This window comes from Engystomops pustulosus, chromosome 8, assembly GCF_040894005.1.
Source record: "Engystomops pustulosus chromosome 8, aEngPut4.maternal, whole genome shotgun sequence".
In the NCBI taxonomy this organism is placed as follows: Eukaryota; Metazoa; Chordata; class Amphibia; order Anura; family Leptodactylidae; genus Engystomops; species Engystomops pustulosus.
The window spans coordinates 44,512,929-44,536,983 of record NC_092418.1 but is presented as its reverse complement, the minus strand read 5'-3'; the positions used below and the strand labels follow the sequence as shown (position 1 = coordinate 44,536,983).

The 24,055-nt window shown below is 42.3% G+C and overlaps 1 long non-coding RNA gene across 1 annotated transcript in view; it reads right to left on the bottom strand.

Moving 5' to 3' along the window:
- Positions 1 to 1,661: 1,661 nt before the first annotated feature.
- The window catches only part of LOC140076206 (uncharacterized), a 39,693-nt gene continuing 17,299 nt past the window's right edge, over positions 1,662 to 24,055 (bottom strand). Inside the window, exons 2-3 of the long non-coding RNA XR_011849527.1 lie at positions 4,353 to 4,465; positions 1,662 to 2,250 (exon numbers count right to left, since the gene is read on the bottom strand). This is a non-coding gene — a long non-coding RNA (uncharacterized lncRNA). The remainder of the gene's footprint in view (positions 2,251 to 4,352; positions 4,466 to 24,055) is intronic.

Below are 24,055 nucleotides of genomic sequence, written 5' to 3'. Positions count from 1 at the left end.
TTTTGAAACTGTATGTTTTTCGTCATTTCCACATTTTTACAGGTTTGCAGTACACTGCACAGAATATTAAATGGTGCTAACTAGGAATATAACATTTGGATCTGCATTTAACAAGCCCTTATATGGCTGTGTAAAAGGAAATAAAAATAAAAAAGTTATGGCTTTTGGAATGCAGGAAATAAAAAACAGAAATGCAAGAATGAAATTGAGTCAGATCCTGAAAGGGTTAAAAACAAAATTAATATGATATATTTGGTTCAACAGATAACAGAACTTAAAGGCACAGAACAGCTATAAAATTGTTAAATGAGCTGTTACTAAAAACATCTGGATCTGTTAAGTGAAGCTTTGTTTGTCACATAATGATAAAGCAGGGAGCAATAAAGAATACGTTTTATAATCTTCCTGAAATCCAAGCAATTAGTGAAATATTATATATGATTTTTCACCTGACTAAAAATGGGAACATTTGGGCAATGAACAGAATATCTGATGATGCTGAATAGTACAAAACTTTACTATTATCACCTGCACAATTGACTTGTGTTAAATGACATCTACCACCAGGATGAAGGATTGTTGAACAAGCACACTTACATACTGGTGGGTGCCCCCTCTGGCAGGATCTGCTCTACTTTAAGCTTCTTATGGCCTTGTTTTTAAGAAAAAAGGCTTTGAAAATTATTAAAATAATCCTGAGTGGACCAGGTTCCATTAACATCAATGGAACCTGGAGCCCCCTCAGACTCCTTTGCATAATTCGAAAAGCATTTTTTTTAAACTAGGGCATATAAAAGGTAAAAGAAGAGTGGATCCTGCCAGAGGGGCCACCCATCTGCAGTGTACAGGCAGTCCCCGGGTTACATAGGTTCTCTAGGTTTGTTCTTAAGTTGAATTAGTATGTAAGTCATAACTGTATATTTTATAATTACACATTTTTTGTGTAATTTGGATTGTCATAAGAACCAGTATTATCAATAAAACTTAATTGCATACACCTTTGATAACCGTTATAGCTCTGTATTGTAATCTAGGGCTAAAATACAGTAAATTACCAATTACCAGAGGTCCGCTTGTAACTAGGGGTCGTCTGTAAGTCAAGTGTTCTTAAGTAGGGGACCGCCTGTACTTGGTTTACAATCATTGATCCTGGTGGTAGATATCCTTTAAGCTTTCAGTTGACACGTTGGATTTTTAAAATTTTTAATAATGTATTTTTTATTATTTTAGAAAATAATGTACTGTACAGTTAATGTTCATCACATGTAACATGTAGGAACAGATTGCCAATTAGATCATTGCCATGTGCTTATTTGTTTTACCCAATTTCACAATTAGTACGACAAAGCATTACAAGTACCTAAAGACATAGTAAAGCAGAGAACCTAAAGGTAACCTGTCATCACAGAGGTCATTTTGAAATGATGACAGATTACAAAAACCTATTAAACATCATTATAAAGATGCATTTGTTTTATTTAGGAACAATATAATTTCTTTATAAGGATTTATTCAAGCTTACCTTATTGTGTCTCGTAGAAAAAATGCAAGAGCTAAACTAATAAATAAATAGCGTAACTAGGGACATAGAAACATATTCCATATCTAATACATGAATGCAGCTTAGTGACGGATAAATATACAAAAAAAAACAAAACAAAAAACATTTTTTCTACGAGGCACAATAATGTTTTATCTACTTTTTAAAGAGAAATTTAGTGTCATGATAATCGATATATATATTTCTCCTGTCGGGAGGTACCACTGTATGTGCCTTCTGCTAGTAGGCCGAGCTCGCTCATGGGGAAGTGCTGACAGTGGGATGCGTCTCCTTGGTCATGTGATTCGGGCGGATGCTCCAGGGTGACGTACTTCCGATGCGCGGCCCCATGATGAGTGTCATGTGGGCGTGACCTCATGTGCAGGATATAAATATGCGTAAAGGACACATTGGGGCACATTCACTTACACGTCCCATCACAATCCCCGAGTTGCGTTGTCCAATGAGGATTCGGAGCCGCCGATTCACTAAGATTGTGCGCTCGATTTCCTGCATGTGTCGCTTCCCCGCTGAGGTCCGCCAGAGTTCACCATCTTCTTCCCGGTGCATATAAGTGCATGGCTTGCGACACAATTTTGAATGTTAAATCCCGCGCTCAGTCCGAATCAGTTGGGTTGTCCGACAGCCGCGCCCCCCGATTTGTGTTGCTTGAAAATCCACCAAATCCGATTGCGTGCACCAAAACCCAGCTACATGCGGTGCAAAACGGAAAAAGTTGGGAAACACGATGAAGATGCGGTTCTTAATAAATGTGCACAATTATATTACCTCCTGACAAAGGAGAGAGTGAGCAAAGTTCATCGGGGTATTTTCCTTGAATTCCCCTACTTTGTTCTTAGACTTCAAAATGTCTTGAGGTAAGCTTGTGTTATGATATCATTTACACCAATGTGTGCCGGATGGTACCTCCGACCTGGTTTATACTATACTAGTTTAACTCTTTAGGCGTTTTATACTATCTATTTTGCATGGACATGGGTCTGGACACTATTGTTGTTATACACATTTTAGGACTTCATAGTAAGGGGGATTTTTTTGTATTATTTATAGCCCTATTTCTAATCTGGGCTCCTTTCTTCCCACATTGTATTATTTTTGAGATTATCAATGATACAAATTGTGATTGTTTTTGAAATTAAAAAATGTACAATTTTTATAGAATGAGACTCCTTTTGTGCTTAAAATATTGCGATTTATTTTTTTTTGGTGACTTGGTATAGAGATAATTGGGCATGTGTTGGTTTCTAATGAATTAACAGGTCCTATTTGAGCCTGTATTTGCAGCTTTGCCATCCCATAGAAGTTTATGGGTTTATGAAAAATATGGATGACACACGGTTTGTCGTCCACATGTCGTCCTAATTTGTGGTGGGTTACTAGGTAATGTAATGCTCCAAGAGATTTGCACAGGCTACTAATATTATTTGCCAGCCTCCCTGCAAAAACATATGACATAAGGTCCCATTTTTGCACCGATATGGCAAAAACACTGAAGAAAACTGGGCACAAAAAAGGCCAATAGAGCCGTATTTGGCAGCCATTTTGCAGGAAAAAAATGTGTTCACGTGTGGGAGGCAAGGCTCCATTTACCCATCCGCGTGAGCAAACGTGAGTCATGAGCAGCAAGCTAGGTGAAGGAGGGGGTTAGTGATCCTCACCCCTCCCCTCTCCATAGGCAACTGTGCTACTTTTTTAGCCTGGGAATTACAGTAAACATGTTGTCCTTATTCCTTGGGCAAAAAGGAAATTTCTAAATTTCTTTCCTCATACCAACATAAAAAATAGGTTTGCATATTTAAATGAAATATGCAAACCCATTACAAACCAGAGACACTTACTTTAATAGATCTAAGTACCGATCTTCTTATATTTTATATCCATGGAATCCTTTCTTCTTAAACCAACTTTTAAAACTATGAAAATATGACAAAAGTGCTATGTTGTGCATTGCAGGAGCCTCTCTGTGCTGCAGCTTCAAAGGCTGTTACACTGTCTCACCCTCTCCCTGCTCCCTCAGCACTCTATGCCTGATGTAATTTCACACAGCAGGAAATGGAAGTGTACCAGTCTGTGCAGCTTACAGCACATAGGGGCTCTGGTAATGCTCCCTTCAGGATAATTAGCATAATTTTGTAGCACATTTTATCTTTTCATACTAATAGAAGTGCTGTGCTACTAATATGTATACACTAAATAAAGCAAACTGTGCTGCAAACAGTTTTTACTGATTAAAAAAAGAAAGGTCTGGCGGCTCGCTGCATGCGGCAGCACAGTGTGATAAATGTATCGTATCAAGGTTGACCATATGTGTATATCAATTTCCTTGCCAGGTAAGTAATTTATATAACTGCTCTCCATTCCCGTTTCACTGCACTAAAATAGAAAGGATTGGGTCCATTATCATGGAAGCGGCTCCGCTTGTACACTTTTATAGGAGCTTGTTTTATATTTATTTGATTTAGAGGCTAGTAATATATTTCAATATTCCATAGTAAATTGGATCTAATTCTTTAATTGCCAGCATGTTATGCCAGGTTGGTTTCAGTTTAAAATTGCTGCAGATGTGTGAAAACATTTGCCAGGGTTTGCAATATGGCATATTTCTCTATCCTTTAAGTCTGTTATTATTTGTACACAGATATACACATATACAGATTCTCTTATTTGGTGAAAGAGTCATTTTTAATCTATTATATAACAATTAAAACTACAACTTGGTTTAGAATGTTTAGGTATAATGAATATTTTAATCCCTTTCAGGGACCAGGGCAAGACAAAAACATGTACTTACCCCTCTAAGGTTTCTGGTTCCCGTGTTGCCCCTGTACTTCCAATTCTGGAAAAATGGATGTTGGAGGAAACAACTCATTGGATGAAGCAGGACTTTGTGACCTGATACAGGACCTGAAACCAACAGAAAAATTAGTTATGGGTATTAGTCTTTCTGTAACAACCTTAGCTAAGAGTACATTATACCCATACTGTTAAGAGCATGCAAAAGAATCCATGCCAAAATTGCCATTTTAGTGCTTCTTTCCTCCCAAAACATTGTAATATGAAACGTTCAAAAAGTTAGCATAGACGCTGGGAATGTGGGAGTCAACTGTTAAACCCCAACTGTGAGTGAAGGCTTGGGTCATGCTTTAACAAATGGCTTCTGTGATGTCAGTTATTTAACCGTGTCTTCTAAAGAGTTTGACACATGTGCACCGTCACAGCTTCAAGTTCCCAAAAAATGGCTTTTACATAAAAAAAAAGCAAGCCCATGTTTAGCAACATCATTCGAAAAAGCCCCTAAAATGTAATAAGAAAATTGAAAAAATATATGTGCAGATTAAAAATTAGACAGACATTAAATGATGCCAAGTTAACCCCCCCCCCCCCAAAAAAAACCAAAAGTTTACTTCATAAACAGTCATTCCATTCGATTTAAAAAATATGCTAATATGTAGAACACCTTTAAGCTATATTGTCCTCTTCATCGGCATGTCCTCCTCATGCTGATGTCATACCTCTCCTTGGCTTGAGATTTGCAGACTAAAGACTCATTCACACAGCCACTATGAGGTCGTGATCTGGAAGCCGTCATCTATGGCTCCAGGTCAAGGCGTGGTAAGCACACGGTGCATCACCGCACCAAGTGACTGTGGAGGGAGGAGGGGTGAAGAACGCTCACCCCTTCCACCCTGTGCTCACCCAGAATCCGGTCGAGGCGAGCACAGGGCCTTGGGATTGCCACCTTATTACTCTGGTAACTTTGGAGTTACATTGCCAGAGGAGCAGGATTTAGACTGTGCAGGTGTGAGCTCTCAAGCTATAGAGAGGAGGGACACCGGCATTAGGAGGACATGCTGATGTCAAAAAGAAGCTCACAATTCACAATAAGATAACAGTTTTATTACTATTCAATTATTGTCATATGTCTGTGTCCCAAAAGCCCCCCACATACTTGAAATAAAGAATAGAATAAAATGGCAAAGTTCACTGAAATATATTTAACTTTTGCTAAATATGTTTGTGCCTCAAAGAAAACTCCCTATTCTAGGTCTACATCTAATATGCTCTCTGCAGGTGCTAGCAGACAATGCTTCCACAGAACAAATGTACGCTGCAGTAAAAATGTCCGCTCAAGTTCATTTATATTTAATGTTATGGTGTGAGCAGAAGAAAAAATGTTATTTAACTGGTTCTTAAGCTCCTAAAATTGGCAAGTGACTAATGCATTATTTTATAAATGTTAAGACCAAAAAAAGAACACATAATTCTGTAATATCCTTGAGTATATACTCTAAGCTGTAACATCGACTTGATTAATATTCCCATGGTCTGCTGAGCAAGGCTATTTGGCTAAAAACAATTTCAGCTTCTTCTTTATGAGTGTCTACAATGCAGATGCTCTGTCCTAAATTTATTTCTAAACACATTAAACTATTGTATGGAAATAGGTTACGGGAGTGGAATTACAGAATCCTCACTTGGAGTTGATACTTCGATTTAAGCATAGATATTTGGCCAGGCCACAAAAAATCAGGCAGGCCCTATTCCTGCCCATAATAAGGCCTGTGCAGTCTTTTATTACTGTCATTGGGGCAAGCCTTATACAACCCCGACCATTCTGGACCTGTACTTTGAACGGAGCCAGTGTTAGAAGCTGTGGGTGTCAGTATCTCTATTACACTGCGTTAGGTGAATAAAAACTTGAACAAGCAATCAGAGAATCACTTGCTCAAACCAACCTGCACCTTTAAGTTTAAAACACTTAAAGGAGTATGCCCACGGAGACTAGATTCTTAAATGTACTCAGGATAACATAATCCCACATTCTCTACTTCAATGTTTTTAACAAGAATACAGTATTTCACAGATATAATTCCAAACTGTCTCTATCAGTCCTGGTGTACACAATTTTGGTTGCTCCGGGATCCAATCGTAAATTTTCTGACTTTTTGTGCCAAAATGATACTACTGAAATTATAAAAAATGAGTCAATTTGCAAGTGTTAGATATCAATTTATTTTACTGTTATGACTATGTGCCAAAAAAGTAGAAAATTTTGAATTTCAAAAATCGACTTTTTCCACATTTACACTAAATATCAGTTTTTTCATGAATAATTGCAGCACATTAACCCTTTACCCCTCACTACCTCTACTTTACAGCCATTTTTGGGTGTTAAAATTTGGGTCCCCTTTGAGTTGAAAAGGTTTCATTCCAAGGTTGGGGTTACAATCTGGGCCTTAGACCAAATAGTTTCAGGATGTTTAGACAAGCTAGACAATCTTGAATTGTGACCAACCGGCTCATCTTTTGTCCCCTTCAGTCTTTTGATATTATCATCAGAATATAACGTGACCATTGTTTGTGTCCCGTATAACTACACTGGACATGTAAATGTAGCCTAAGAGGAACTTTCATTCCGCACAAATACTGTAAGGCCAACATTTTGGAAATAATTTTATTATGGTTAAATCATGTTGGTAGTAATAAAAGTACAGCTTGGATTTTACTAGACTAGTATGATTGTATGTTTAGTATGATTAAAAGAGACAGGTTCAACCAAAGCAGGAAAGGGAAGGGATGGGATAAAGAATGGATACAAGAGAACTTAATTCTATATTGTAACATGACCATTAATGTTAATTTGATGTGAAAAGGTATCTGGTACCTTTTTTAAGCTCTTTGCTGTCCCTGCTGTGACCTGCTCCTCAGCCAAGCTATTCCACACATTCACAAATAAGCCTTGTCACATGAGATTAAATCTTGTTTTCTCCTGACGGAGACAGTGCCTTCTTGTTTTTTGGTTTGATTTAAAGTGGAACAATATTTCATCATATTTTTTGTGTGAAACATTTATATCATTTATATATTTATATTAATCTGTCTTTTAACTATTTTAATTTTTCCTAATAACTGAGAACCTTCACAACCCCTTATGATTTTTGTGTCTCTTTCTAATATCCTATCCATGGCATCCTTTTTATGGACTGGTACCCAGAACTGAACAGCATGTTCCAGGTGAGACCAAACCAATGCCTTGTACAGTTGTAATATTACATCCTTATCCCTAGAGTCCATACCTCTTTTGATACATGACAAGATCCAACTGGATGATTGAAATTGCATGCTGTTATTTAATCTCTGATTAAATTAGGGATTCAATGAGGGACCCAGTTTTATATATGTTCCCCAGGTGCATAACCTTACATTTATCCACATTAACCTCATTTGCCAAGTGGATGCCCAAGCATTCAGTTTGTCCAAGTCACCCTGCAGCCTATGAACAGAAAATGTTATAACGTAGTTGGACTTTTAAATAATTATTATCTGCTTGTAAGGGCTCATGCACACGTACGTATGCATGCAGTACTGTAGCTTGGCAGGCATATGTCAGCGCGCTGGAAATGAGGAGCAGGTGAGCTCTGCTCGCCCCCACCCCTCTCCATAGAAAATAATAGCCACATGTCTGTCAATACGGCCAAAGATAGAGCAGGCTCTATCTTTTTGTGGCTACGCTTGTTGCGCCCACCGTACTGAGCCGAGCGTCATATCTGTTTATAGGGCACGTATGGACGGCCGCTAGCTTACCGCCATACACACCTGAAGGTTGTGTGCATGAGCCCTTAGACTGCTCTTACCTTACCACCTTGTAAAACGTGTATAATAGCAAATCTAGAGGTTTGCAATGACAGCCAGAGGCTTCTCCTGGGCTGTCATACAGTGATCCCTATTATACCCTAGTTGTAAAAGCTTTTCCAGCCTTTTTTTCCAGTCATGTAAAAAAAAGTATAAATAAATAAAATAAAAAAGTATGGGTTTTAGAAGGAAGTGAGAAGGAAAATGGAAATGCAAAAATGGAAAAGGGCTGTGATGTTAAAGGGAACCTGTCACCACATTTGCACATATCCAGCCAGTGTATATATAACCATATACAGGTTCCTATAGAGTCCCATTAACTAACTGTCACCCTTCTTTTAGCTAAAACATATTTTTCTTACATCCACATAAATCACCTTTTATTATATATTACCTGGCATCAGAGGGGGCTTGTCCTGCTCAGCCGACCCTTCCCATGTATTCCTCCTCATGCTTTATGCCTCTTTACTATTTAACAGTTCAGGTCATGTGACTAGGGTGACATCATCTCAGGTCCTTTAGCCTCTTAACAATAGCAATCTGTACCCCGCATATGCAGGGTCGGCTCCAGGTTTCAGATGGCCTCTGGTGACAGAGCCTCAGTTGGCCCGTTTTCAGTAGACTCATGTGGCAGCATTAAAAATTCAGAAACTAAAACAGTCTCTCGTACCCTAAAATATTCCCTATTTCATCATACCAGTCATCCCCCTCATGGTTATTTTATATACAGCCCCCATCGCCCCCATTAGTTCCTTATGTACAGCCTTACGTGGGCCCCCCAGCAGCTCTGGGTCCCCAGCACTTGCTCAGGTATGTGCAGTGCTGGCATCGGCCTTGCGTGTATGTATCTGACGACATGAAGTCACAGCAGTCTCCATGGACTTCTACTCCTCATCTTCCATAGAGGCTGCAGTGATTTAATGTGGTCGGATAGATAATGTACAGTCTGCTATTGTTAAAAGGCTAAAGGACTTGCGATGATGTCACTCTGATCACATGAATTCATGATTACAATTTGTCTTTGACTTGGTTGTCTATGTTCAATGCTATTTTTGTTTCATCAGAATTTTTCAAGTGATTCTATGTATTTGGTTTGACTTGGATTTAATTTTTTTAAATCGCGCTTGCGCATATGTCCCTCTAAGAAGCAATTGGTCTTAATAAATTTGGTAATGGTTTTTGTCCTATTTCTATGCCAGGGGGTGACTGGAGTCATTTTGGAGTGGCAAAACATGTGCCTAAAAGAATACTTGCGCCAAATCGCAAATCATGAATTTAGTTCAGTACTGTGAAAAATAGTCTAAGTAAATAATGAATTTGGCACATTTCAAAGTGGCTTTGCATTGTTCTATGTTCATTTGGCACAATGGGAAGTAACAAAACAACATTTGTACAACAACTGCACCAAAACAAATATGGAAAAATAGACAATGATGAATTCCCCCCAGTATTTTTTTTACCCCTATTTATCCCTAGTAAACACAGCTGTATATGTCCACAGTTGAATATTGGCAGACGGTCCATACAACCGCATGTCCCAGAGATCTGTCACTTAGGAACAAGGATACAGGGCAATTCAAGTAAAATTTAAAATGCAGGACTCCATTAATATCATTGGACTCACCTCAAACTCATTTTTTAACATTGCAGCCATGTTAAAGAGCCATTTAGGGAAAAGGGCACTGCTTTTTAATTATAGTTTTTTATGAATTATTTATTTTCGGTGGGTCAAATATTTTTATATTTTAAATAGGACCTCAAACATCAAATGAACCAATAAAAATTAATTATGCCTGTTAAGCCACCTTGATGGCAATGTCTCTAAATATGCCTGGTCGTTGGGTTCAAAGGGGTAAAAAGTTTTGAAAGAATAATGCTAAATTGGTTGCAAATCCTGCCTAAATTCAAAGGTGCACTAACAATGATAGCAGTGTTCTGTATGAATCCAGTCATGATCAAGATCAAGATCACTCATAAAAAGTGATAAAATTATTAACTATTTATGGGTAAACTACTTAGATGTGATGAAGCTCCCTTATTTGGGAACTATCTTAATTAGGGAGAATAGGGATAAGGTTCAAATATTGTTCTTGCACAAGGGCACCCAATGTACTGGTCTTAGAATTGGGTAATTCTATTATTTATAACTAGAGATGGGCAAATCGATTCTAATGAAGTGGAATTCAGTCCGAATTTCAGGGAAAATTCGATTCGTCACGAATCCGAAGTTTACGGTCATTCGTGGGAACAAATTTTTTTTTCCCCTTTATTACCAAAATGGCAGCGAGCACAATGTGTTCAATGGGGCAAAGAACTCTGGGAAGAAGAAAGGAACACCCTTGATCACATGTGCAGACATGTAAGCCAATCCCTCGATCACATGTGCAGACCTATAACCCAATCAGCGACCAGGCAGCCATTTCCAATCTTGGCATTTCACACTGCATGTGCTGTCTATAGCATCCAGCTGCCTGTACTGTACTGTGCTGCCTGCGGAATACTGTCCATATTGGAAGATCTGCAGTTCTTTTTTGTTGCTGACGAGAATAGGTAGAAATCTGTGTAAAATCCGCATAGTTTGTGTAGTGATTTCTGCTCCACTCCCAGGTGTCCATTTTGGCAGATCTGTATACCCCAGATATCAGTTCTCTTTTGTTGCTGAAGTGAATAGGAAGAAATCTGTGTAAAATCCACATAGTTTCTGTAGTGATTTCTGCTCCACTCCCAGGGTGTCCGTTTTGGGGATCTGTATACCCCAAATAGCATTATTTTTTGTTGCTGAAGTGGATAGGAAGAAATCTGTGTAAAAGCCACATCGTTTCTGTAGTGATTTCTGCTCCAATCCCAGGGTGCCCATTTTAGGGATCTGTATACCCCAAATTGCAGTTCTGTTTTGTTGCTAAGGTTGAGAGCAAGAAATACATGTCAAATCCACGTAGTTGATTAACCACTATGTCAGACAGAAAGGTGGCAGGTGGAGCAGGCAGAGGTCGCAGCACAGTAAGGGGACGTCACAGCAGGGGTGACTCTGAGGCCAGAACTGCCGTTGTCATCTAGCAGCAGTGTGTTGATCAACAACCCAAAGGTTATGGATTGGTTGACTAGGTCATCCACTTCCTCCCAAATAACATCTGACAACCCCAGCCTAGAGTCCGTGGGTTCATCAGATACAACACTTACTTGGAATGGCCCAGGAGCAGTTCAGCGGCCCTCACCTGTCCTCAACCAGCCTCTGTCCTGTTCATTTCCCTCAGCCAGAGATCTACTAGGTGGTCTGGGCCCAGCACCACTATACAGAGAGGATGAAGTCTTTGAGGACAGTCAGCAGTTACTTGGCAGTGAAGAGGAGGGGCAGACAACCGCTGCTTCGTGCAGTAGTAGAGATGTGGAGAGTGGCACAGGAGGTTATGTTGCACTTGCAAGTAGTCAGGCTGTGCACACTGAGACCGTCTAGGAGAATAGCAGTGACCGGAAAACACAAGTCGAAGATGATGTTGCCAATCGCACTTGGGAGCCGGGTGAAGCAAGGGCTTCATTATCATCATCGGGAGAAGAGGGTGTCAGCTTGCATGGCAGGCAGCAAGTCGCTACTGTGGCCATGAGTCAGCAGGGTGGCAGCAGTGCAAGGAAGGGAGCCAAATGGCCGCTGGGTACGGAACCCGCTTCGCAGGTCCAAGTAAGCAGTAGCACAGGGGCTCAGCGACTCGGCAGTGTTGCAGTTTTTTGTTAAGACACCAGAGGAGTCGAGAGTGTGTATATGGAGAAACTGCGGGCAGAAAGTGAAGCGTGGCCTGGGAGCTAACGTTGGCACCACGGCCCTGCGTCAACACATGCAACGTCACCATCCAATGGCCTGGTAGAAACGTGGCTCAGATGTGGTGGTCCATCCTGCTGCCGCAGCAACAGTAGCAGCAGTACCTAGTGGCACACATGCCATTTCAGCCAGTCAAGGCTGCAGCATCTCTGCCGAAGGGAGCTGTTTGTCTTGGCCTCCCGGTCCAGATACTCCTGCTCCTCACTACGCATGGCGCCAGCAGTCGTTGAAGGAGGCGATTACAAAGAGTCCCTTTCCAAGTTGTGGACTCTCTACTCTTCAGAGAACTAATGGCTTGTGGCGAACCGAGGAAGAGAGTTCCAAGCCGAAATTTATTTTCCAAAAAGGCAGTACCAGCCCTTCACAAATATGTAGAACAGAAGGTGAACCAGTCATTGAGCTTATCAGTTTCTTCCAAGGTGCACAGCAGCGCGAACATATGGAGCTGTAACTACGGTCAGGGCCAGTACATGTCCTTTAAGGCCCACTGGGTGAATGTGCTTCTCGCATTGGAGCACATTGGAGTACAAGCAGTCTGGGGAAATTAGTGTTTCTTCTACTCAGGTGACAAGAGAGGAGAAGCACAAACATCCGGAGGAGGTAGAAGACGAGGCAGATGACCCAGAAACACTGTGGCAGTATACAAGTGGAGATGGAGGCCGAGAGTCCCTCGGAGTCACTTGTGCAGATGACATAGTGACAGCCGAATAGTCAACATCCGCCATAGGGATGACTTTTGGCTCTCTACCCTCTTGAAACCTTGCTACTGGTCCAAAATGGGTGACTTTTTTCCAGCTGCCAAGAGGGAGGAACAACTGGTGTACTATAGAGAAATACTGAAAAGATAGTTGGCCGCTGCCTATGTGCGCCATTGTTCATCCTCTATGAGGTCTGACCAGGTTATTCCTGGCAGTCATAGCTCACATACTACTGCAACGGCTGCTGTGGGAAGATGGGGGGGGGGGGAAAGCAGCTCCATCAGCAGCGGCTTAAGTCTGGAGTCCTTAATGAGCAGCTTCCTTCACCCGCCTAGTGAGGAGGGTAGCCGCCACCAGCAGCAGGACATGAAGCAGACCCTGCACCAGCAGGTGGTAACCTACTTGGACAGCACTCTACCACCTCAGGCAGAGGATCCCCTGGACTACTGGGCAGCCAATAATACCAGAGCAAGCACGTGAGAAAAGAGAAATAAATTTAAAAAAACAACTTTATAATTTAATTTTTAACACACCATAATAAAATCATCTTAAAATCATGGGTAACAGGAGAGATAGAAGTTTGTACACACCAGGGGGTATGGCATACAGGAATACAATAATTTAACATGCAACGCAAAGCAGTTAGATTGTGTAGATTGCAACAGCATTATATGTGCCCAACCAGTTCACAGAAAGTACTAACAAAAGTGGATATAGCAAAAAAATTCATAGAAATATAAGTTAGGTGCATCTGTATGCACATCAGTGAACTGCATGCCTGTATACACAATTACCTGGTGAGCAAGAGACTCCAACGCGCGTTTCAACCCGCCAGTCTTTCTCAATGGGTCCGAGCTTGATGTGTGGCTGCAACTTGCGGAGTTTGCAGTAGAGAAGCTCTTTAATGTTATAGTGGGATCTTGGCCCTCAGTCCTTTCGAGCTGGCACAGACGTTACCTTGTCACCTGCTTCACTTATTTGGTCAAGTTGGCCCCTATAAGTGCCCATGGAATTGAGGAGTGAAGCGATTCTAAGAGCCTACGGCTGTCATACTAAAACACAGACCAAACCACACTCCCTATGCATATTTGAGCATGGCACAACTTTCTACAACACCCTACAGGCTCTCTGCAGCCAGGAAATACCTGTTTTTTAGCGTGATTCGATTTGGGTCAGATCAAATTTTTCCGAAAATTTGGTGGACCTGGTCGAATGGAATTTAAAAAATTCGCCCATCTCTATTTATAACTATCAAAACTGTTTTCTGCTTGTCAACCAAAAAGTTCACAGACTGATTCGTCACACATTAACCCTAAGGAGCCTAATTTAAGATGAAACATGGCATGTCCAGAGTGATGGTAGTGTGACCAAGCAGTTTGAATTACTTACTATTGCCAACAGAGCAGCCATCATGGGGGGTCTAGTGGGACTATGTACAAGCCCCCCCCCCTCCGTTTTTAAATCAAAAAGGGGTTCCGAGGGTCTCAAATTACCCACAAATCTCCCTATATGATCGGCCATAAGAATGACAAAAAAAAAAATCTATACTCCCCTTTCAGCATCTTTTCCTATTTCCTGAGGCTCTGTCTCCTCCTCTTCCATCTTGGGCTCATAACTATGACGGGGCATTGTCGTGGCTGCGTGATGTCAAAGTGTATGTGCCGTGCAGGCCCTTATACTATGACATCACCCGGCTGCGAAACTGCCACTTCATAGTGATGTGCCTAGGCCGGAAGAGGAGAAGATAGAGCCGTTGTGTCGGGGAGAAGAAGTCGAAGGTGAGTATATATTCTTTTCTAAGAGGGTCCTGCTGTGGACATTACATTGTGAAGGGGGATGTATGTAACAGGGGAATCTGGGGTGGACATTTTATTAAAAGGAGGTCATCTTCATTAAAGGGGGGGTAACTGTAGACTGGGGGCTGACTGTGGACTGGGGGGGCTGACTGTGGACTGGGTAGGCTGTCTATGGAATGAGCCGGCATGTGCTGGGGGAGGGGGGGCTATCTATATACTGAGAGTGCATGTGCAGGGGCTGTTTATATACTGAGGGAAGATATGCTCAGGGGCCATCTATATATTGAGGGGCATGTGCTGGAGCTCTCTATATACTGAGTGGGCATGTGTAGGGTTTGTTTATATATTGAGTGGACTTGTGTAGAGGCTATCTATATACTGAGTGGGCACGTGCTTGGGCTAGCTATATACTGAGTGGGCATGTGCAGGGGCTGTCTATATACTGAGTGGGCACATGCTGTCTCCAATCGAGGATGAGACTTTGACAGTAGCAATTGATGGTACTAAGATGGCAAACATGCAATTGCAATTGCATATGGTGAGATTGTACCTTATTGCATATTAAAATTGAGTTATTCCATGTCACCCTTTATTCTTGAAAGACACAATATCTATATGCATTTTTAAACTCCAAATGTGAATTCCGCCATTTAGGCAAGCAGCAATAAGCGATGACCTGTATATCTCTCGCCACAGCATTTTATAATCTTTCATAATCGTCGCCTCCGGAGGTGACGTCCAGGGCATGCGCCCGATAGAAGAACACTGTACGCCATTTAATAATATACATGTGAGGATTCTAAACTCCCATTGGCTAGTAGACTTTTAAATAACGTCCCTTGTCTGACTTACGTTACCCCTTGACAAAGGCAGCGCGCCGAAACACGTGTCGGGGTGTCAGTCATCTGGGAGGACACAAGAACTTTTGTGCCAGGTAATTAATGTACTGGATTCTATAATATTTTACCATCATGCATCACTGGGTGTTAGTACTGGTTGCGAGACATTACCGATATAACTGATTTGCCTGACACTTACACTAATCTTGTGAATTACAACTCATCTTTTTGTATAGTATTTTCTTGATTTATATCTCGTCCTCCCAGATGTTTATGTGGTCTTTCCAGCGTTAGCTGACATTTCTGTAAAAACCTCTGTCTCTTCCTTTTTTAAATGTATGTTCTTTGGTTAATAGATTTTGATATTTTTGCAAAAAAATATATATCTGTGTAAGACTGGTTTTTTCTGATAGGTTTCGAATGTGCTACATTGATATGTACACACATAGCACCGTACTCCTACACCTTATATGTAGTGTCCAGCAGAAGCCTTTTCTCAATAAAATGAGCAAGATTTACTGAGAACCTCCCGGTTAACTCTATGGCCAGAGGAGAGAAACCAAGATTATTAGGGGAATGGGGGGACTAGACTACAATGACAGATTACAAAATGTGAGGTTATTCATCTTAGAACAAAGAGGAGAGACCTCATTACAATGTACAAATACCTGGAAGGATCAGTACAAGGATATTTTTATACCAGGACAATGGGGAATCCTCTATGCCTAGAGGAGAGCCGGTTCTAACATCGCCATAGACAAAGGTACTTTACTGTAAGAGCAGTGGGACTATGGAACTCTCTGCCGCAGGAGGTTGATATGGCGGACTCTATGCACATGTTCAAGAGGGGCCTGGATGACTTTCTGGAGAGCAAAAATATTACGGGTTATGGGGAAAAAACATTTGTTTAATTCTTAAAGGTTGGACTTGATGGACTTGAGTCTTTATCCAGCCTTATATATTATGATACTATGACAGATTCACCATTTGTATTCTATCAACCTCAATCAATCTAATTTAATGAGAGAAACCCATTAACATACCAGTTGAATTGGAGTTTCATTACACATCTCACATGCATCTAATGGATTTTCACTTCAATACACTTAAAAATACTTTTTGTTAAAAAATAATGCTTTTTAGTGCCACTTGACATTATTCACCAAGGTTACCTTTGCTATTTACAACTCAAGTTTTATAGATTTATATGTCCCCTGTTTTGAGCATGTTGTACTGTGTACTTCTTAACCAAGGGCTAAATGCAAGAAGGTATGATTAATCATATTATTATACTGTCAAGTATATTACTGTCTTTGTTTTTCCCATTTTTCTGTCATTTTAAGAATATTTATTTTTAACCATTGGCCTTTTGTTTAATACACAACAAGTGAATATCTTAAAATAAAACTACCATCAAAATCAAGTATGATAAACCAGGAACACTTACTCATAAATCCAGGCACTGGGGGCAGAGTGCTGGCTTCCTATATACTGGGGGGCAGTGTACTGTATACCTATGTACAGGGACAGTGTTCTGGGGCTACTTAAATACTGGGAAGGGCAGTGTGTGACTACCTTTATACTGGGAAGAGCAGTGTGTGACAACTGGGGGGACAGTGTGCTGGCTACTTATATACTTGGGGACCATGTGCTGGCTACCTATATACTGGAGAGGCAGTGTGCTGTGGCCACTTATATAGTGGGGAGGACAGTTTACTGGCTACATATATACTGGTGGGCAGTGTGCAGGCTACTTATATACTGGGGGCAGTATGTTGGCTACCTATAGACTGTGGAAGGCAGTGTGCTGGCTAACTATATACTGGGGGACAGTGTGCTGGCTACCTATATACTGGAGGGGCAGTGTGCTGACTACTTATATACTGGGGGGCAGTGTACTGGGTCTACCTATACACTGGGGGGCAGTGTGTTAGATAACTATATACTGTGGGAGCAGCCAGTGTGCTGGATATCAATTTGCTAGAGCTGAATATGCTGTGTAACTATATACGAGGGGGGCAGTATGAGGGATACATATATACTTGATGAAAGTGTGCTGGATACCTATACACTAGGGGCAGTGTACTGTTTACATATATACTGGGTCCAGTGTGCTGGAAATATATATATCCTGGGGTAGTGTGCTGGATAACTATATACTGGGAGGGGAAATGTGCTGCATACCTATAAACTGGGAGGGGTAGAGTGCTGGATACATATATACTGCGACCATCAGGAAACATTTGGTGTCAGCTGACGTGTGGTTGGAGCAAACTGTGGTTGGAGGTGAGCAGGGACTAATTCTGCATGCCCCTGCACCTTACTCTACCATGCTGAAAGAGGGAGGTGATGTCAACTGAGGGACGTGAATTCATCTCTCTTGCATGATGTCACTTCGCTCTCCCATGCTCCCAGCATCGGAGAGGGAGGTGGAGAGGGCATGCATAATAAGCATTTGTCCCTGCTCTCCGTGCTGCTAATTATAACTTAATTATAATGCCGGGATCAAGATGAAATAAAGCGGAGGTCAATATATCTAGTTTTTTTGTTTTGGAAATGGTTGATTTCCCTTAAATGACTGCAGGGGGATTCCACCCACGATCAACACCCCTTCGGGGTTATCAATCATTGTAATGACAGTTCCCAATTCTGATCTAAGAAACAGAAATGCAGATACTTTTGCTAATCTATTAAACAAGAAAAACTGAAATATCACACCTGTCTATATAATATTTAACAACTCACAGTGCATGTCAGAGCACATGAGAATCATGAGGTCTAAGGATCTGCCCAAGAGACCACTACAACTCTTCCTTGGCCTGGCCCTGCAACCAAACTAAGCAATCTTGGGAGAAAAGCCTTGGTGAGAGAGGTAAAGAAGAACTGTGGCTGAGCTCCAGAAATGCAGCAGGGAGATGGGAGAAAGTTCCCATAAATTCAAATCTCTCCAGAGATGCTCAATTGGTTTTAGGTCATGGCTCTTGCTGGGCCAGGGTCATTGTCTTGTTGGTAGGTGAACCTTCAGCTCAGTCTGATGTCCAGAGCACTCTGGAAGAGGTTTTCATGCAGGATATCTCTGTACTTGACCACATTCTTCTTTCTTTCCATTTCAATCAGCTGTCCTGTCCCTGCAACTGAAAAACAGTCCAATAGCATGATGCTGCCATCACCATGTTTTACAGTTGGTTTTGTATTTGGCGGGTGATGAGCAGTGCCTGGTTTTCTCCACACATACCTCTTAAAATTAAGTTCAATATCCAGAGAATCTCCTGTCAGCACACTCTGGCACACTCTCCCAACTGGTGGAGGGCTGCAGTGACTTTGTGGAACTTTCTCCAATCTCCCTACTGCATTTATGGAGTTTAGCCGCAGTGATCTTGGGGCTCTTCTTCCCCTCTCTCACCTAACCTCTTCTCCCACGATTGCTCAGTTTGGCTAGACGGCCAGGTCAAGGAAAAGCTGTTGCCGTCCCAAACTTCTTGCAGTCAAGGATTATGCAGGTCACTGTGCTCTTAAGTATCTTGAGAGCTGCAGAAATTAATTTCTAACCTTGGTCAGATCTGTGCCTAGCCACAATTTTTTTTTTTTTTAAACTTTTTTATTTGAGCTTAAGTGGTACATATACAATTACATAGATACTTTCCATGTTCAAGCCTGAATAATCACTTACAGCTCCAATTTACTTCTAAGCTCCTTGGTCAGTTTCTTAGACATCATCATTCTCATGTGATCTGACATGCACTGCGAGCTGTGAGGCCTTATTAAGACAGGTCGGTGCCTTACCTAATCAAGTCCAATCAGTTTAATTAAACACAACTGGACTCCAATGAAGGAGTAGAACCATTCCAAGGAGGATCAAAAATAAATGGACAGTGTATGAGTTAAAGTAGTATTCCCAAGAAGAGAAGTTATCTAAATAAACTCAGGATAACAAAATAACACATTCTCTAATTCACTGTTATTAACAAAAATACATCATTTTACAGAAATAATTTCCACCTGTCTCTGTCAGTTCTGGTGTATGCAATTTTGGTTGCCCCCGGATCCAATCGTAAATCTTCTGACTATGGTTGGGCAGGGCACATTCTTCTCATGAATAGCTTCTCTTATCTGCACACTACAGAGTTCTGTCTGCCCTTCACCCTTCCATTACAAGAAAAGCTCACACATACACACACACACACACACACACAGACAGACACTTTCTGCCAGCAAGCAGCATGGTGAAGTGTTTACTTTACAAACTACAGATAATATCTTTATCCAGTGGAGGAAGGCACGCGGTGTATGTTATAGCTAAGATGTAATAGAGCTCCGGAATCTGCAGCAGCTCACATTTACTAAGTCACCAGGGGCGCAATTCCCCTTCTATTTCCAAATTCGATTACCCCCTGGAATCTTACACTGACCATCACTGAGTGATATGAGCTAAACCTACAATTTTACTCAGTTTTATTGCAAAGTAAGGGGGTTAAAATGAGCTTTATTGTGTAAACATCGCTAGGGGATTGAAATGTGAGGACTTTTTTCATGGGAAAAATCCTTTAAATATGAGTGTTGCAGCAAAGGATCATAATTAGAGATGAGCGAACACTAAAATGCTCGGGTACTCGTTATTCGAGACGAACTTTTCCCGATGCTCGAGTGCTCGTCTCGAATAACGAACCCCATTGAAGTCAATGGGAGACTCGAGCATTTTTCAAGGGGACCAAGGCTCTGCACAGGGAAGCTTGGCCAAACACCTGGGAACCTCAGAAAAGGATGGAAACACCACGGAAATGGACAGGAAACAGCAGGGGCAGCATGCATGGATGCCTCTGAGGCTGCTTAATCGCACCATTATGCCAAAATTATGGGCAACAGCATGGCCATGACAGAGTGACAGAATGAAGCTAGATAGCATGTAAAACATCCAATAATTGACCCTGACACTATAGGGGACGGCATGCAGAGGCAGAGGCAGCGGCAGCAGGCTAGAGAGTGGCATGGCGACATACCCTAATTGGACTCAGGCTTCAAACCAATGGGTGTCAGAGAGGAACTAAAGGAGGTGAGCAAGAAGCGCTCAAATAATATCGGTACATGATAAAAGTTTGCCAGTATATTTTGTGGATTACACAGCAGGGTGGCGACAAAGTTAACATGGAAGCCATGAAAACAACCCAAAATTCTGCCTGACACAGCTCGTTTGATAAGGGGACCATGTATGCTTACAGTTCATGCCAGTCGCTGCACTGGCTGCCAGTCTCCTTTCGAATACAGTTTAAAATAATAATAACCCTCATCCATAAAGCTCTGTATAATGCTGCACCCCCCTACCTCTCCTCTCTTATCTCAGTCTATCGCCCAACCCGTGCTCTTAGATCCGCCAGTGATCTTAGATTAACCTCTACCCTAGTGCGGACCTCCCACTCGCGTCTCCAAGACTTCTCTAGAGCTGCACCAATTCTATGGAATGCTCTGCTCCGGACTATCAGACTAATACCTAACCTCCAAAGTTTCAAACGTGCTCTTAAAACCCATTTCTTTAGGCAAGCCTATAACACTCATTAACTGCATGAAGTTTTAACTCTTCTACTAACCCGTCCTGTGTCGTCCTCCCATCTGTTATCCAGCAACCAACAGGCACCAGACTTCTCTGCAGTCCCATTCACCCTGGACCTGGTATATAAGATGACGGCTGAGTGGTTCAAGCGACAGCAATTCCATTTATTATATTTTTTTCTATTCCCTAAGAAGAATGGCTTGACCATTAAATATTCTTTTACCTCGTGTTACCCCATCATCTTCATAAACCGTAAGCTCTGGCGAGCAGGGACCTCACTCCTGTTGTTCCATACAAATGTTGTGCTCTGTTACATTACATTTGTATTTGTTTCCTATGATTTGTAAAGCGCTACAGAATATGATGACGCTATATAAATAAAGATTATTATTATTATTATTATTATGGAGGCAGTGAACTAGTAGTAGATTAAAGGTGCTGCAACTATGTTAGTTGGATCTTGGGATGGAGCTGGCGCTCTGCAGCCAGGCGAGCTTTTGCCAATCCAAGCCCCTGTCTCTAGGCTACTCCCCAAACAGCACTTCTAAGAACCTTTTGTATAAGATCAAGTGTAGTAGCGTTCTTATAAGTTTAGGATATGGCGGGTGAGGGGAATGTAAACAGATGCGCAAGAAGCGCTGAAATAATATCCCTAAATGGTAAAAGTTTGCAAGTATATTTTGTGGATTACACAGCAGGGTGGCAACAAAGTTAACAACTTTGATGTGGAATGCCCTGTAATAGCTCTTGGGCGGTGTGCCTTTTATCGCCTAGGCTCAGCAGTTTCAGCACCGCCTGCTGTCGCTTAGCGACGGCACTGCTGCTGTGCCTAGAGCTACCGACTGATGGCGCCATGCCCACGGATGGTAATTCGGAGGAGGAGGAGGTGGAGGAGGGGTGGGAGGAGGTATAGTAGGCCTTTGAGACCTGGACCGAGGTAGGCCCCACAATTCTCTGCGTCGGCAGTATATGACCAGCCCCAGGGTCAGACTCGGTCCCAGCCTGCACCAAGTTAAGTGTAGTAGCGTTCTTATAAGTTTGGGATATGGCGGGTGAGGGGAATGTAAACAGATGCGCAAGAAGCGCATGATGCGCATGGAGCTGGCGCTCCGCTGCCAGGCGAGCTTTCGCCAATTCAAGCCCCTGTCTCTAGGCTACTCCCCAAACAGCACTTCTAAGAACCTTTTGTATAAGATCAAGTGTAGTAGCGTTCTTATAAGTTTAGGATATGCCGGGTGAGGGGAATGTAAACAGATGCGCAAGAAGCGCTGAAATAATATCCCTAAATGGTAAAAGTTTGCCAGTATATTTTGTGGATAACACAGCAGGGTGGCGACAAAGTTAACAACTTTGATGTGGAATCCATGAAAACAACCCAAATTTCTGCCTGACACACCTCGTTTGATAAAGGGACGATGTATGGAGGCAGCTATATGGACGACTTTTGGAGGTAGCAATGGAGACAACGTGTGGAGGCTGCTATGGAGACAATTTAATTTGGATAGTGCCTGTATGTGGCAGTCCCAAACATTTTTCAAACCAGAGGAGCAGGTAGGTGGCCCTGCAGTAAAATGGAATAGATTGAGTGCCTGTATGTGGCAGTCCCAAAAATGTTTCAAACCAGAGGAGCAGGTAGGTGGCCCTGCAGTAAAATGGAATAGATTGAGTGCCTGTATGTGGCAGTCCCAAAAATGTTTCAAACCAGAGGAGCAGGTAGGTGGCCCTCCAGTAAAATGGAATAGATTGAGTGCCTGTATGTGGCAGTCCCAAAAATGTTTCAAACCAGAGGAGCAGGTAGGTGGCCCTGCAGTAAAATGGAATAGATTGAGTGCCTGTATGTGGCAGTCCCAAAAATGTTTCAAACCAGAGGAGCAGGTAGGTGGCCCTCCAGTAAAATGGAATAGATTGAGTGCCTGTATGTGGCAGTCCCAAAAATGTTTCAAACCAGAGGAGCAGGTAGGTGGCCCTGCAGTAAAATGGAATAGATTGAGTGCCTGTATGTGGCACTCACAAAAATTGTTTCAAACAGAGGACCGGGTAGGTGGCCCTCCAGAAAAATTAAATGCATGAAGTACTATAGCAAGAGCCAGTGGGCCCTGTCAAAAAATAGCCATTTTCCTCTGCTTTACTGTACAAAGAGGAGGAGAAGGAGGAAAATGAGGAGGAGGAGGAGTGGATCAATTATTCAGGTTGAGCTTCCTTCACCTGGTGGAGATTGGAAATTCTGAGAAATCCAGCCTTTATTCATTTTAATAAGCGTCAGCCTGTCAGCGCTGTCAGTCGACAGGCGTGTACGCTTATCGGTGATGATGCCACCAGCTGCACTGAAAACCCGCTCGGACAAGACGCTAGCGGCAGGGCAGGCAAGAACCTCCAAGGCGTACAGCGCCAGTTCGTGCCACATGTCCAGCTTTGAAACCCAGTAGTTGTAGGGAGCTGTGTGATCATTTAGGACGATGGTATGGTCAGCTACGTACTCCCTCACCATCTTTCTGTAAAGATCAGCCCTACTCTGCCGAGACTGGGGACAGGTGACAGTGTCTTGCTGGGGTGACATAAAGCTGGCAAAAGCCTTGTAAAGCGTACCCTTGCCAGTGCTGGACAAGCTGCCTGCTCGCCTACTCTCCCTCGCTACTTGTCCCGCAGAACTACGCACTCTGCCGCTAGCGCTGTCAGAAGGGAAATACTGTTTCAGCTTGTGCACCAGGGCCTGCTGGTATTCATGCATTCTCACACTCCTTTCCTCTGCAGGGATGAGAGTGGAAAGATTTTGCTTGTACCGTGGGTCCAGGAGAGTGAACACCCAGTAATCGGTGCTGGAATAAATTCTTTGAACGCGAGGGTCACGGGATAGGCAGCCTAGCATGAAATCTGCCATATGCGCCAGAGTACCAACGCGTAAGAATTCACTCCCCTCACTGGCCTGACTGTCCATTTCCTCCTCCTCCAACTCCTCCAACTCCTCTTCTTCTGCCCATACACGCTGAACAGTAAAGGACTCAACAATGGTCCCCTCTTGTGTCTCGCCAACATTCTCCTCCTCTTCCTCCTCATCCTCCTCCACCTCCACCTCCTCCGATATGCGCTGAGAAACAGACCTGAGGGTGCTTTGGCTATCAACAAGGGAATATTCTTCCCCTGTCTCTTGTGACGAGCGCAAAGCTTCCGA